Consider the following 13,514-nt stretch of genomic DNA (forward strand, 5'->3'; position numbering starts at 1 on the left):
ATATGTACCTACCTATGAGACTTAAATTTATAGAAATAGTGACAAACCTGTCGCTTAGGGCTTTAAACAATAACGCGATACCAGGTGATATCGCGGGTAGGCTCAGGGCGTGAACCCTGCTGTTTCTACGGCATTATGTTTCATAATATGAAACTATATGTAAGTACGTGCTTGTTTTTCAATATCAATGCATAAATAAATAAAAAAGGAAATATACAAATTCCTATTGTATGGTGTAGAAAATGTCAAGCCTATGAAATGTAAGTTTAATTTCTGCAGTTAGTTTCAGTGTAAGCAAAACACCAAAACTTTATTCTATCAACGAAAACGTATATTCAAACATTTTACTTCTGGGAAAAAGCCTTATATTGTATCTCAGTTGCTTTATTTATTGTATCTAAATAACGTAACGAACCATTCCGGAGAGTTTGTGTATTTGTATTAGCTCTCTTTAAATACGAAAAGTAGCATAATTTCGGAATCAGTGTTTACTGAGAATAAGCTTTATTTAAATGAATTCTAAGAAACCGGAATTAATTTAGATTCCTGTAGTGTTTTTGTCTTACCGACTTTTAATACCTATGTATTAGCCTTATAGGCAGCTCTATGCTGGTGGAAAGCAATATTTCACTTCGCTTGTCACGCTGGACATATAATATGTGCGATATAAAAAGGCGAGTGACTGCGCATGACATTCAATTATATGCTTGGCATGCCATTTAGCTACTAGATATAGCGTTATGAAAAATACCTCCTGATATCATAGTCGTTTCAGTCTCCGCACGGCTAATTTAAATGTTATAATTTTAATAACAGACTGGACTTTCCAAATATTTCCATGCCAATATTGCGAATTATTTGTGTAATTGCCGTTGTAAAATTGTTTGTTTATTTGTCTCAGATGACACTTACGATTAGTTACGATTGTCAACGTTACATTTTAATCGACGATATATATAACTTCAAAATTAAACTGGTTACTACAGGACAATAGCATTTTATCCAGTGGGCTCCAGTAACTGGCTGCTTCGATGAACTTGTTTCTTTAGTGTAGTTGTATGAGGTCAAAATGATCGCTGAAATTCCTATAAGTCTTTCTATTTAGAGGAAATTAATGCATCATTGTAGAGTAAGGAGCTGCATTGTCAAAAGTAGTTAACTATGTGTATATGAATAATTGGTTACACAAAATTTCATTTATTAATAAGCATTCAAATTGCATAGAAATTTCACGCTGAAAATATGTCAGTGTCGCTAATTTGTAGCCTTTCTTTAATATTGCGATAAATATGTCTATAATTAATTCGTTAGTTACGGAATTCTTTCCCATATCTTTGAATGTTTCCTGATTAAACTATTTGATAAAATACCAAGGAATATTTCAATCATCAACCAGTTTGTTTCGTTCCGCGCTGGATCAATAAAACCTTCGGTTATTTCAGGCAAATCCTAGCTGAAAGCTTTGATCGATGTTATCGTTTATATTTGCAGACTATTGAAACCAAAGGCACAGTGCAAACATTCAGAATAAACAGAAGTATGTAAGCAGGATTCTAGATTGAGTGTTTATTTATGTTTGTGATATTTAATGTAGAGTGTACATCATGTTGCCATGCGAACGGACGGCTTTAAAATCAATGCAGGTGCGTGCTGCGCCTATATGTATGACATTTAGACGACGTTATCAGAATCACTGAAACGGCACATGTACGTCTGCCATTTATAGATGTAATGCACATATCCATTTTACATACTTACCTATTTGTGAATTAACGTAGTGTTGCGCTGTTACAATTCTACAGTAGTCGGTATAAATTAACTCCTCCAATCTCCTCTATCGTAAATTCTAATTAGTATTTTCTTGAAATTGTGAAACTGGATGAGTCATTGATTGTGAATCGGTGACACATTCATTTTCCGTGGAAATTGTTTCGCCACTCGAGGCCCGAGTGAATCAGGAATTATAACAACTAATTGTATTAATATGCACAGCATTGGAAAACTGCCCTCGAGGCATTAAAATTGCTTTGTTCCTGTTTCTGCTTTGTTTCTCCGACGCATAAGAAAGCGTTTTCTAGGAAAGTTTAATTATGTACCATAACGTCGTATAACCAGTGTTTCAGCTAAGAATGAATCGTTTGTAGCGCGTGGACATACTTTAATTAGCACTGCGGGGTATAACACATTGGCTAGTTGCCAAAATGTTTGAGGGAATTCACCCGCGGCTGGATTTTTGTTACAATCTCAAGAAACTCGGTGCAAGCGGCCCCTGGCGCTTTTTGTTCACCACATTCAGCAGTCCATAAAGTACCCTGAATTTAAAATAAGATCTCACTGAAATGCGGTCGTTGCCGTCTGAATTCTTTCGTTTATCGCATTCGTAAGCTAATGCACGATTAAAAGCTCAATAGTAACAATGAATGCAATGATACAATAAATACGAAATTATTTTGTAATATGTATTCTCTCGTGGCCATGAATTGTTACGAGATATCGTAAATCCTATAAACAAACTTCTAATGTTTGGTATCTAAGTTATGTCGTCAGAGCCGACGATAACAACAACAATGTACACGTATATTGTGTTTAGTTTTAGGTACATTTTGCTTATTTGTTATTCATGATGTCAGATTGATAAAGGTTCGCTTGAAAAGTTTGCAGGCGATCTATATTTGGTGATCCGCCGATAAGGTGAAGGTTAATCGGTATTTTGATATTTGTTTGATAAATTATGACCAAGTAAAGGATTTAAACAATATCAAATTATAAAACCGAGAGTTCATTAATCCCGAATAGAATATTTTTTTGATATTGCTTCGATTGAACCTATCTCTGTTATCTAAACCATGATTTGTAATGGAAATTTTAACCGTTTAATCCTCTTTGAACCGGCTGTTATCATGGTTTGTTATGGTATAGATAATACACGTAATCTTAGCAAAGCTAATAGAGCGTATTGTGAAATACGAGCTTATAATAATGTATGTACATATTATGTTAATATGAAGGATTTACTGCTGTACCAATATTGGCTTAGTTGCACATAAATTCATAGTTCGTATCGGTACCGCAAACATTGTTGGAACTAGAGTTTTTGAAACTTCCAGTTGCATAACGTTGTTTGTGTCAACAATACGTTTATTGTTAGTGATAAAGTTTTGTTGTAGTAAATATGCTACGTCACTCAATATTTATTTAGGCTATTATTGTTCTAGAGATCTGAACTTCGGCCTTTTCTTTCAACCCCTCGATTCTTTGTTTATATTCAGTACTTTGTGTTTATGAGTTGAATTCTGTTTTCTACTATTGTTTTATGTATTTTGAAACAAAACAACAGTTTAGTAAACGACATAAATGTTATGTTAGGCTTTGTCTTGGTTTAGGTGGTCACGGTAATTGAATATAGTGTTTATTGAGTAGAAAACTAAGTAAATAAGGTTTTTAAAAGTACCTTCAAAGATATAATGCTGATATTACGTTCAATATCTGTTAAGACTATCGAGAGTTTTCCATACTCACTGGAATTTCCCATTCTGTGTTTATTCAAGACAGTTGTCTGCAATAATAAATCAATCAATAGCCATGTAGGATTTAGTTTCGCAAGTTACATTTGCAATACATATGTGACAAAGAGTACATGGTCGTTATCTTATCTGTTAAGTAATGTGCCCACGGTAATCTGTGCACTACAGAGGCTAAAGTGAAGCAATTGTGAAACATACGATGTTGCTGTCAGGTGCGCGACGCACGTCCCTCGGCTGCGCGGGCGCAATCAACACGGACCTACAGTTCGCCTCCACACCGGCGTCACCCTGCTTTGACCAGGTAAGGACAACATTAAATAAACATTATACACGTTTATTTATACCTGAGTTGAAAGCTTCTTTTTTGGATATTTATTTTCAATATGGGTTAATGTAGTTTGTGGATTTTTAAAGTAAGTATGTCTTGATTTATCGGATGGATGTGATGTTTATCAGGATTAAAAAATGAGATGAGCATTAAAATATTTTAAAACGAAAATATTTGATTATAAACTTGAAACTTGAAAATTGGATGCGAACTGATTTTCTAAGGATTCGATTGTATTCAGAATTTAATTTATTAAATTAACTTAGACAGTAGATACCTACTCGTTAGATATTTGTTATAACAAGTATGGCTACTTAATTCTTATCTAGTAAAAATAAATGAAAACAGGTAGTACCTAAGTATAAAGTGGGTGTAGTGTATGCAATAAATGAAATAACGATAATGATAAACCGATTAGAATAGAAAATTGTTTATGCCACTATACATACAAAACAAGAATTACGTGAAGAATAATCAAGCAGCAAGCAGTTTCTTGGTGTAAAGTTTAAGGTTTATATCTCTATTGTTTTGAAGAGTCAGGTGGAGTGTAATTTTCACAACAGGCTTACAAAGGAACGTCATATTTAACTAGCTGTCTAGCCTTTGGCGCCTTGTCGGATAGCGACCAGTTAATTGTTGTGACCTGACCTTTGTCATTAGAGAAAGCCCTATCTCTGAAATTGTGCTAAGAAACGCCAGCAACATCTGAAGGATTTTTTTTTTGAACAAGTCAAAAAGATTTGTAAACGAGAATGACGTAACTGCTTCGTTTGTTATGAAAGCGAGTAGTCATTGCTGGGATTTCCCCAGAAAATATGATGGAGCTTCTATCCTTTTATCGATCCTTCCCCAAAGACATGATTGAAGTAATTTTAATTTTATTTTAGCTACTTCTTCCGACGATCGAATCGAGGCCTCGTAGAAGCTGAAAGCTCTTTGATTAAATCAGTGATGATGCTTGAGCTTATATTATTATATCTGCTCTTCTTTCTCTCGTATGTGTTTTCCACAAAATTATGTACAAATCCTTGCTATATAACTTTAAACAAGGTACATTTAAATAACACCGACAGTGACAACATAATGTGTTTTTACATCAAACACTAAGAAATTATGTCACCATTAGTCAAGACGACTTTTCTAGGTTGAGCTGAATAATCCTGCCCTTATTAATCGCTACATATGTATAATTGCCAGTTTGAACAAATTCTTGTTGGTTTAAACAAGTTTTAGGTTATTATTTTTATTATTAGGTATCATATTCACATTTTGTGCCATTTTCATTGCTTCGGTGCAATATTTGAGGAACTTCCAGCACACTTTAATTCATATAATGTGTTTAACGTTTACCATAAAAAGACGCCGTCGAGTGTCTTTATAATTAACGTCAGTTGAATGCAGTCATATACTGAATGGATGTCATTACCATTGTTAAGCAAAACTAATGGAAATTGCCAAGTATTTATGTAGCACATTGTATCTCATCTCAAGAATTGTTAAAAATAAAACATTATGTTTTAATATTCTTAACCCTTTGTTAGAATTGGACGAGAATAATTACCGGGAATGTAACTTAAGGACATTTTAAATGAACTCCATACGGTTATTAAAGAAGACATAAAATTGGTATTGTTCGAGATCTTTCATTGACACGCTAAGTGGTATACGCCACGAATTGCGTCTCGCCGGACTGATATAAGTCAGCGTCAATGCCCCATTATTGTTCCTCAATATGCATCTACGTTCATGTGCAACAAAGAAGTAAACTACCATTATATTATTTACTGATCTGTTTTAATTAGTGCTTATTGTTGTTGGTTGATTTGATATTTATGACAGTTTCATATCTCTGCAGTTTGTATTTTGAACTGCGTTAAAAATATCCTGTTATTACTAGATCTGAACCCGACGTGTAGGCGGGGCCAGATGCGTAGTTCCGCGTGATTGGAAAAACAAACAACCTAAACGCACTTCAAATCATAATATTATTTAAAACGGGATCGTTCCGTACCTCAGTCCACATCAACTCAATAAACGTCAGGTGGTATAAATGGTTGGCACTTCTTTAAATAACTTGGTTTTTACAAAAATATAACTTTGTTATTTTGTGCTTTATTGCTACTTTATAGCGGGACGCTTTTAAGATGAGGTTATTATTACTTTATGGCGCCACCAGTCGACGCAACTTTGCTGAATTCTTGCTAATTCTTACAGATTTTCGCAACGGTGTTCTAAAAGTTTCAATACCGGGTATTGTGTCTCTATTTACACCTATATTTAGGTAATTAGCGCTGTGTATTTTTAAAACGTTAGTCTGGCATAACTAAGACTTAAAACTAGGTGTCTCCCTAAATAGATATACTTTTTGTGACTGTAACCCTATTATGACGTATACATTAACAGGTGGGATTGAGTGGAAATTACTCTACATATCCTTAAAGGTAAACTTAGTTTTATTTACTGCTTTATTTCCGAGTTATCTATACATTGATTGATTACTAAAATCAGTTATGTCTTTACATTGAATATTTTAAGGTATTTATTTGCATTAGGGTTCTACGAGCTCCCTCTCTACACTTACTCGTACATTTTAAAGTTTTTTTTTCTATTATTCCAGTCAGTTATGCTACACTTGCAAGTAACAATACAGTTATTATAGCAGCTGTTTTATTACGATTTATTATTTTCTATTTCATGGTTTATGAACCATTTAGAGTCATCCAGCTACTTTCACACGTTCATCTGTATTATGCGGATAGTACCAGCTCGGGGTGGCAACTTCTAATGTTGTATAAATATAATAATACCGCTCGTTTTTTTTAGATATTGTTCTACAAGATTCTGTGGATCTTTTTAGGATGTCGGGAATAGACATCAAATTATAATAATTAATTTATCTTGTGAGTTAAACCTACTTACAAGTATTTCAATTACAATGCGACTTGTACAATGGATAATTGTCTACCATTACGCTTTATTTGATGAATATTAATCGTGGCCCTAATGAGTGGCTACCAATAGCGATTACTTTATTGCGTATCATCGGGTCTGAAACAAACAGTAGCTTTTCCGTGTTAATCCCCTCATAGTAAAATGTTACAGGGGTCAGATGGGGTTCGTTTACACGGGACAGTAGTGGTCGAACAGGTACCTCCAGACGGGCTCCCGTGGCGAGACAATGCTGTCCCCCGCTGTTCCGGCTAGGTCGGGTATCCCTCGTGTGCATGTGTGCGACCTCTGTTTACAGATACGGCACACAGCGGCGTGCTGCGCAACATTGATTCGTGGTTCGCGCTTCGCCCGCTATCGTCTCACTTCTCAGTCACTAGTGCGCAACGCCAAGAGAAACAAGTGTTCGCGCTTCGTAGCGCTACTTTTATTTTTGCGTTAATTTTTTTTTGTGCAAGTCTACGCTTCAACAAAGAAAACCTGTTTTAAATTGCCCATGTATTCTTATATGAACACGAAGGAGCAAAGTATTATTTCCAAAGTGTGTTACATCGTTTGGCTCAGTACCCAGTTCGGTTCCTGTGTGTTGAGTAATATTCTGTGTCAGTTGTAGTGGTTGTGCTTGTGATAGACTCTGACAGTTTTATCGTGAACGTGTTCCATATTGGGATTTCACCACGAGCGGGCTCAAGGAAGTTTATAGCCAAGTGAGTTAATGACGACATACATGCGATTTAAAACGTCATTTTGTTGGTAGATTGTGTATTGACTTTCTTTTTCTCTTATTGTTTTTGCGACCGTCTATTTTGCAACTAAATAGCGATTACTGGTTGAAATGAAACTGGTTTAGGCAGGTCTCTTTATATTCTAGATATGAGAAGTCATTGAGGAATCGGTTGGCGGTTCGTGAGCGAGTGTTGTACCTTTTACAAGTGTGAGAACGAGTTGATATTAGTGGTAGTGGATCGCGTGATGGTACCGTACCGCGTCGCGAGCAGCGCGTCGCGCCACGACCACGTCCGACGTCACTATCTCACTGCTCGCTGCTCGGTACACTGCGCTCCACAGCGCCACTTATCTCCCACAGTGTATACTCGGCGAAACAATTTGTTTCATGGTTAACATTTGACTTTTAAATTTCGATCGACTCTACATAGTCAAATCAATTCGTAATGCTAATACTCATGGTTGCTCAGGCAAATCTGTGACTATTTCAATACTTCAAATTGAGGGAAAATACAGCTCTATGCCGTTCCCCAAAACGTCATTATTTTGATAAGATTGCTTTACCTTTATTATATTTTCTTTATTGAATAGTAATCAAAGATTGACAAATTGTGTTGATTTCTATTCTATTATTTAACTTCCAATTTAAGTTATGTAAAATGTATGAGTGTGTTTTGTTGTTCTCTTTCATCAACGTCATTAGGTATTATAATGAATTCGTGAAATAAACAAGTTCTTCAATGTTTTTAAGCGGTTTCTTCGTATAGAAGGATATCATTTGTAAAAATATAACTGACGGTGCTGCTTCACAGGCTTCATAGGTAATGGGAAATTAATTTAACTGAAACTGAACTGGTTCACTTGATCAGTAGTTGCAAGCCTTATGTCGGTTAATGCAGTTGGCTCTATTAGTATAGTAATGTTGTTTTGGTACTGCAATAACACAGCGCCCTGTCCTTTGGCTAACTAATCATGACAATTCTACTACCAAACAATCTTACATTATTGCTTATGTCTTTATTTACCTTAGTTAACAAATGTGTCAGTTATTTATTTCAATATTACATAAATGATACTTGTGAAAATACAATTGTTGTAAAGGTTACACAAGGCCATTGTTTACGTGAATCTGTTTGCTCATCTTTGTCGTCTGCTGTTGTGTATTAATGTTGAACGTTGGTAGTCCCAAATATAAGGATATTTATTAAAGGTTCTCGACCCCAGAGCTTAAAATAAGAGCAAAATGGGATTTTCCCTAAGATATTAGCGGATTCGTCATTTCTATTTCCTTAGTAACTAGATATCACGTTTTCTTCTCTACCACGCAACACGACCAATGAGAATCGAATTAATGCATGTACACATGCAGCAGATAACAGTTGTATCAAATAGTGTAACTACTGGAAGTCTGGAATTTTAGAGTTTTCTCACGCCGTTTAACTGATTTTAGTGAAGCCTTCATTGAGACTCTACCACATAGTTGACGTTAAGGTTTGAGGACACAAATGTGTTCCTATACGTATATTCCTGGGCGCTATACACTGCTAGATATAAAACAGGGGGAAACAGGCAGTACACAATAACCCCTGCCCTTGAATTTTCACATTGTTCAGTTGACAGTTAGAAACCGGCCAAACTTGCTCAACTAGTCGTCTAGCTGCATGAATATTAAAATATCTCACAGTTTGTCATATCTGTCCTAAATAATGTCTTGTTGGCTGAATAGACCGTGTCGACCGTCCCGGTCTCCTACGCGTAGGCATTTTTAAATGTCATTCAGATGTGTATCTAGTTGTTTCATAGAATAATACTTGTTGAAAGTATACAGTTGTTGTAAGGTTTATGGTGGCGTTGCATCCATAGCACTCAGTGAAAGTGTCGATGCCGAATACAACGTGCGCCGGCGCAGCACAGTTGTATGTCGTAAGTCTGCGTGCTCTGTGGGGCTCTAGAAAGCTCAGTGGAATTTTCCGTTACGAACGGAGCCTCCTGATCTTTTCCGCTTTCCTTACAATACCTAATGAATTTGCATTTCCTGGTGCTTCAATATGATAATTTTAATGGCACTCAGCAAGATCACATATATACAAACAGAACTCAATGAAACCGTGTCATGTTTAGAATAACAATCTTTATCAGTGAGCACCGCCCTGTTTTTGTGCATGCAGTGTTTGTATTACGCGAGATACTCGTACTACTATCTTAGCATGTCCCGAACATCGATCAATCACGGTATAATAACGCATCGTTTAAGTAATTAAAGCTGGCACAGTGGGTTCAGTTGGCGTGCAGTCCTCTGTCGGGCGCATGCTGTGCCACGTGCCTGCTCCGGATAATCACTCGGAACCACCCACGGCAACCGATTCACCAAACAATAAACAGTACATCACACGTTACTAATTATGACGTTTAATTGAGCGTAGGAGTATGAAACCATTCAATATCGAGCACATATTAGTGATGTAAATCGCCTGCAAACGGTTACGTAATCAGTTCTTCGTTAGTAGTACTACTTTTTGTGTCGTCAGGTCAAGCTCAAGGTACCAGCATAATAAATATACTTCAACTGGTAGCGACGCACATGTGTGTGTTTTTAGTGACAAAAAATAGCAACAGTAATTCCTCGCTTTTTCAGTAATGCGCTAATTTAAAGAGTAAATTAGTGAAACGATTGATACTTTTGTTTCGAGGACGATTCCGTATTTAATGCATTATGTGCTTCATTCATTGGGTATGTACTACTATCGTGACAATTTAAAAACAAAGTTCCGTGAATGAAAATGATGAGTCAGTGGTTTGGCTCGATTAGCGTGTTTTCATTCAAACCAACATCGTGCCGATTCTCGCCAAGTACGACAATGATGAACGATACTTTTTACTGTAACTTGTTTTAAGGTTCTGCTGTCACAATACAATTTAAAAGCAAACTTAATAATTGCATTTTAATGTTAGTGATGTTTGGTCTTCAGTAAATTAGTCGTCAACGGATTGGGACATACATGGGGTTAAAATATCATCGAACATGGTTAAGATACATCAAGCTTGACAAAAAGTCAAGAAACATTCCAAAAATTTCTTGTTTTTGTCAATCGGAGCGGGTGCCGGATCTAATTTTGTTTGTAAGATTAAATCAATAGTCGACTAAATGTAGAGTCTGTCTGCGGGAGGCACTGTCGACATTACAATCTGACGGGATCAATAATGTTTTATTCTGGCTATTCTATAAATAGCGCAGGAGGTATAAATATCTCTCGCTTATTGACGGTCACGGATAGTCACACGACTCACACGGCCAGTTGGACTATGTCTGTGCTGTCACAGTCGGGTGTCAATACACGTGAGACATTCGAGTTTAACGAAGCGTCCCAACAAAACGTATTATTTTCTTTCTTTACTCTTGTTTAACAAAGACTAATAATCTAGAATGATTGGTGTTGGCAGATCACAGCGATGCAGCACTTTGTCGCATTCCACTATCTCGTGATTACATTATGTAAAGCCAACGTCTCTCTCTGATCTCGCGTATTCTAGATATCTTACAATTTAACCGGATCGACATTATTCGGTTCTATTTGCGTTATTAACACAATACGTCGTAGCAATAGAATTCAATCTGAAACGGAGATTGTGAAGTGCCCGTTGCGTTTGGGAGAGCTCGAAACTTGCACTGAAATAGTCAACGTCTGAGAAATTTGTGTTAATTATTGCATTAATATCAGGTTTAAAATATATTCTAGGTGTAACCGCGTAGAAGCGTGACCCAGTGACCTAAATTTTACCAGTGTGAGTACGACGCTGCTCCCATACATTCTGGGTTATCCCCGCTCCTTGCTGACATTACAAATTTGCCTAGATGCACCACAGTCCAAAACGATTAGAATAACGTATTAGACAAAAACGCGTGTGTTTTCTAGTGCCACACAGGATTTCTAACAATATAATATCTGTCATAATTACTAAGTTTAATTTATTTAACCAAATTGTTTGAATTGTATCTGGATAATGTTGTTCTCTCAAAATAATGTTGTCAACGCGCAAGGAGATGTCAATGATGTACACAGAAATACACGGCTGGATGCTCAGAATTCTTGTAGCGTTGTTCACATCAGGGTCACTATATTAAATTGTTATGTTGTGTTTACGAGAAATAGCAGCATATGGTAAAACAGGGGAATAACCTTGGCGGTTACGTTTCAATCTTAAATACTTTGGAATATTACTAAGTCTATAGAATAAATGCCCTGGTGCGAGATTGCTAGCGTAAGAAAATTGTGATGTGCAATATGTCCGTCTGTCATCTACATTAAAATTTGATGTTAACAATTAACTTGGCATAGAGCAGTTCTGTAAAAAATAGTTACTTTTTACTTCGTTTGAAATTGATAGATTTCTGCAAAGTGATAGATCATTTTAGGATATTAAGTAGATAAAAATTTGAAATTTCATTTAAAATTGCGAAATGTTGCAGTTAGGAAAATAGGGAAAGGTATTCTATATTCTTTTAGTTTGCCTGTAAAAGTGTAATAGACAGAGACAGGGTTTCTTTTTCATTTGTAATATTAGGAAAGGAATGGATAATGATTTTAAATACAATATGTGATTTTTTTATTGTGTCGACTATTAATTTAAATTTGAACGTTTACTTTGTTTTTTAATAGACTTTTTTACAATTGTCATTGAAAGTTTTTGTGATAACGGTAAGCGAACCGTGGGATTGGCATCACGCAGCAGACACAGCGCATAACGTTCTATTCCCATGCCCATTAGATTACGTAATTCTTAATAACAGTAGCTTCACAGTTGTCAGTGTTCTACGATAAATTTAACTATGTATGTCGAAACAGCGGCTCCTCGTCTTCTCGAAACCGGTCCTATCCGGTTCTCGGCACTCATGACCTTATTATCTTGCGTTTACAAACATTCGCTTCTCATCAAACTCAAATTCCACTAAACATTTGTATTGTGCACACACGATTTAGGATATGTTACATACGCATAAATTGCTCTAATCAAGAGTTTGAAGGTCTCGTCGATAATATTTGTGCTTGCGCCCATATATAAATAATAATTATTATTGATGTTTACTGCTACATACGACCGCATGCATACTTGCCTAGCAAATAGTATATTTTAAATCTTACTACAAAAGCTACCTGTTAGTTATGTAACCAGGAATCTATGTAATTATTTTGGTTCTGAGTTCCTGCCAAACTGCTGTTGTTTACTGTAACCATATGATTTTATGACGTAAATTTTTTGGGACTCTATTTCGGTATTTCCTAGCGTTGTGACGTGCTGGGAGGTGGTTCGCTGACGAGACTCGGAGTGCCGGTAAGGCGGGGCTAGCGCGTCACACAAATATACCGAAACAGATGCGGGCGCAGGCGCAGGTTCGCTTCTAATTTGGTGACGCCGCGGGCGGCTGTCCGCTGGCAAGCTTTGGTACTCGCTACGCAATATTGACGACGCGACGCGACACTATCATCGAGAGTCGTTGTGCTGATTTTGCGTCATAATAACTCATTGATAGAATATACAAAGAATATTGTTAATACGTAGATGTTTACGTTTAACGTAGACCGAACCGGGTGTACTAACGGCCGGATGTGGTGGGTAGACTAGTTTATATTTTAGCTGAAAATTAGAAACGCAAAAACACTACTAAAGCCATATGGCTCAAGCGTCTGGAGGTCAAGTGTTTTGCGGAGGTTTCTGGATTGTTGCCTGTCTTTCATATGCACGTGACAGACACGAGTGAAAGGCTAAGAAGTAGTCGATTATAATAAGCCGTCCGTGCGGTAACGACTGGCTGACGCTCTACTGAAAGGCCCACAGTTCCTGGTCGTACATCATCAGTGGCTTGTATATTATGCGTCTATTTCAGAAGATTTGTTATATATTTCTCGTTACTTTCTGTATATTTAACAAGTTCGATAAAATCGAATATAGCCCAGTCGAATTTAAAAAGGTTGCTGTTTTCTTGATGA

The 13,514-nt window shown here is 36.5% G+C and overlaps 1 protein-coding gene across 3 annotated transcripts in view; it reads left to right on the forward strand.

Moving 5' to 3' along the window:
* The window catches only part of Ip6k (Inositol hexakisphosphate kinase), a 45,900-nt gene that overhangs the window by 23,875 nt on the left and 8,511 nt on the right, over positions 1 to 13,514 (forward strand). The window contains exon 2 of one of the 3 annotated variants that reach the window (XM_076122172.1): positions 3,737 to 3,825. The exons of 1 other annotated variant lie outside the window; for it this stretch is intronic. The gene's annotated coding sequence lies outside the window, so the exon portion shown is untranslated. Of the gene's footprint in view, positions 1 to 3,736; positions 3,826 to 7,159; positions 7,509 to 13,514 lie in introns of those variants that run through there. One more of the 3 variants, XM_076122171.1, reaches the window with a different exon arrangement.

Source organism: Anticarsia gemmatalis, chromosome 13, assembly GCF_050436995.1.
Source record: "Anticarsia gemmatalis isolate Benzon Research Colony breed Stoneville strain chromosome 13, ilAntGemm2 primary, whole genome shotgun sequence".
Lineage (NCBI taxonomy): Eukaryota > Metazoa > Arthropoda > Insecta > Lepidoptera > Erebidae > Anticarsia > Anticarsia gemmatalis.